Consider the following 3,260-nt stretch of genomic DNA (forward strand, 5'->3'; position numbering starts at 1 on the left):
TTGGGATTGATTTTGGGGATGATGGTCACAACCATGAATTAGGGGCCCAAAAACAAGCATTTTTATAGTTTCAGGATAATAACTTGTGTATAAGTATTTCTATTGCTCTGAAATTGTACCACACTGTTTATAACCACAAGAAGACGGTTTGGATTCATTTAAGGGGTTATGGGGCCAAAGTAAATTAGGAATTAGGGGCCAAAAACAAGCCTTTTTCTAGTTTCTAGACAATAACTTGTGTGTAATTGTATGGATCTCTCTGAAATTGTACCACAATGTTCCATATAACAAAGGAAAGGATGGGATTGAGTATAAGGGTCATTGATCTAAGGGGGTTTTCAATGTAAAACTAGAGGCTCTAAAGAGCCTGTGTCGCTCACCTTGGTATAGATGTGTATTAAACAAAGGAAGCAGACAGTTCATGACAAAATTGTGTTTAGGTGATTGTGATGTGTTTGTACATTTTTGTACATCTTACTTTACTGAAAATTCTTGCTGCTTACAATTATCTCTATCTATAATGAACTTGTCTGTGTAGTTTCAGTGGAAAATGTTAGTAAAAATTTACAAATTTTATGAAAATTGTTAAAAATTGATTATAAAGGACAATAACTTCTTAGGGGGTCAATTGAACATTTTGGTCATTTTGACTTATTTTTGAGTCTTTGATTGCTGTACATTATTGCTGTTTACAGTTTATCTCTATCTATAATAATATTCAAGATAATAACCCAAAACAGCAAAATTTCCTTAAAATTACCAATTTAGGGGCAGCACTCTAACAACGAGTTGTCCCATTCATCTTAAAATTTCAGGGCCGATAGATCTTGACCAGATAAACAATTTTACCCCTTGTCAGATTTCCTCTAAATGCTTTGGTTTTTGAGTAATAATAAAAAACTGCATTAAACCTCCATGTACTATATTTAGCTGTGGCGGCCATCTTGGTTGGTTGGCCGGGTCAAAAAACACAAACTTTAAACTAGATACATAAATGATGATTGTGGCCAAGTTTGAATTAATTTGGCCTGGTAGTTTCAGAGAAGATTTTTGTAAAAGATCATGGATATTTACGAAAAATGGTTAAAATTGACTATAAAGGGCAATAACTCCTAAAGGGGTCAACTGACCATTTTGGTCATGTTGACTTATTTGTAAATCTTACTTTGTTGAACATTATTGCTGTTTACAGTTTATCTCCATCTATAATAATATTCAAGGTAATAACCAAAAACAGTAAAATTTCCTTAAAATTACCAATTTAGGGGCAGCAACCCAACAATGGGTTGTCTGATTCATCTGAAAATTGCAGGGCAGATAGATCTTGACCTGAAAAACAATTTTACCCCGTGTCAGATTTCCCCTAAATGCTTTGGTTTTTGAGTTATAAGCCAAAAACTGCATTTTACCCCTATGTTCTATTTTTAGCCATGGTGGCCATCTTGGATGGTTGGCCGGGTAAAAAAACACAAACTTTAAACTAGATATTGTAGCCAAGTTTGGTTTAATTTGGCCCAGTAGTTTCAGAGGAGAAGATTTTTGTAAAAGTTAACGCCAGACGACGACGGACGCCAAGTGATGAGAAAAGCTCACTTGGCCCTTCGGGCCCGGTGAGCTCAAAAATGGGTGGCGGGGGATTTTTTGTTTACAATTTTTATAAGGGATTTATTTTTTATTTCAAAATTTCTCAAATCTCGAATTTTGTAAAGTTTCAAGAAGAAATCTTCAAATTGCAAATCATTGTGCAGTAGATTTGTTAAATCTTTGACCACATTTATTTTGTGACAAAAACCTATATTATGTCAAAAATTTGATCACAATCCAATTTCAGATAGTATCAAGCTTGAATATTGTGACCAAATTTGCCCAAATTGCTCAGGGTTTGACCTCTACAGTCGCATAAAGCTGCGCCCTGCCGAGCACTTGGTTGGTTATTATCTTGAATACTATTATAGATAGAGATAAACTGTAAACAGCAATAATGTTCAGTAAAGTAAGATCTACAAACACATCACCATCACAAAATATTTTTTTTGTCATGAATCCATCTGTGTCCTTTGTCTAATATGCACATCGACCAAGGTGAGCTTCACAGGCTCTTTAGAGCCTCTAGCTATATTGTTGAAAAATACAAAAGGCTGTTTAATCAGAAAAAGGTTAGCAATCATTAGAGCAAACATACAATTTTACTGTGAAAAAAATTATTGTGAAAAATATTTCATTTCTCCATTTATACTGTATACCTTACAACTAATTAGTTTTCATTTACCTGTGTACATTCTATTTGGCACCATTTTGTCCAAGGTTATGGTTGTTTTTCTGAAATTGTTTAACACCTATTTGATTGATTTTGTATTTACATTGTGTCAAAAATCAAATTTATACATTCAATAAAATTGAGAATGTGTTAAAGAGACAACAACCCGACCAAATAAAAAACAACAGCAGGTCACCAACAGGTCTTCAATGTAGCGAGAAATTCCCGCACCCGGAGGCATCCTTCAGCTGGCCCCTAAACAATGCATGTTCACTTGTGTTATGTCTTTTGATTTAGTTAAGTCATTTCAATTGATATCTTATAGTATGTCTTACTATATTGTGATGTTACACTAGAACTATTGTTTCAGATAAGGGAGAAGGTTGGTACCTTTTAAGATTAGACAGTTGGCTTTCCCCGTTTGAATGGTTTTACACTAGTAATTTTGGGGCCCTTTATAGCTTGTTGTTCAGTGTGAGGCAAGTCTCCATGTGGTAAGCCTTACTTTGACCTATAATGGTTTCCTTTTACAAATTGTGACTTGGATGGAGTTGTTTCATTCATCTTGCAATTCTGTAAATATAGACGATGCAATATCCCATAACTGAACTTCTAAGAGTTTAAACTGATACTAAATTTCTATACTACACCTACCTCCACTCCTAAGAATTAAATTTTTTAAGCTACCATGTTTTTCTATACTGGTAACATGCCAAAGTTATGTCTCTTACTCTATAAGATGAAACACAGAGATCATATCTGGGAACCAGTACATTAACAAATTAGTATATCTATGAATATTATATAAGAAGTGTGGCTTGTGAAACTGTTGTATATATAAAGTGCCTCCTATATACATACTCTGTCAGAGCTGTGACATGTCCAGTATTTTCACATTTCTTGGGTCACTCACTCCTGTATTGGATGAAGGAACTAATTATAATACTTGAAGTGCATAGCTTGACTCTTATTTCTAATGTGTTTAAGGATTTGAGGCCTTGGA

The sequence above is a fragment of the Mytilus trossulus genome, chromosome 2, assembly GCF_036588685.1.
Source record: "Mytilus trossulus isolate FHL-02 chromosome 2, PNRI_Mtr1.1.1.hap1, whole genome shotgun sequence".
In the NCBI taxonomy this organism is placed as follows: Eukaryota; Metazoa; Mollusca; class Bivalvia; order Mytilida; family Mytilidae; genus Mytilus; species Mytilus trossulus.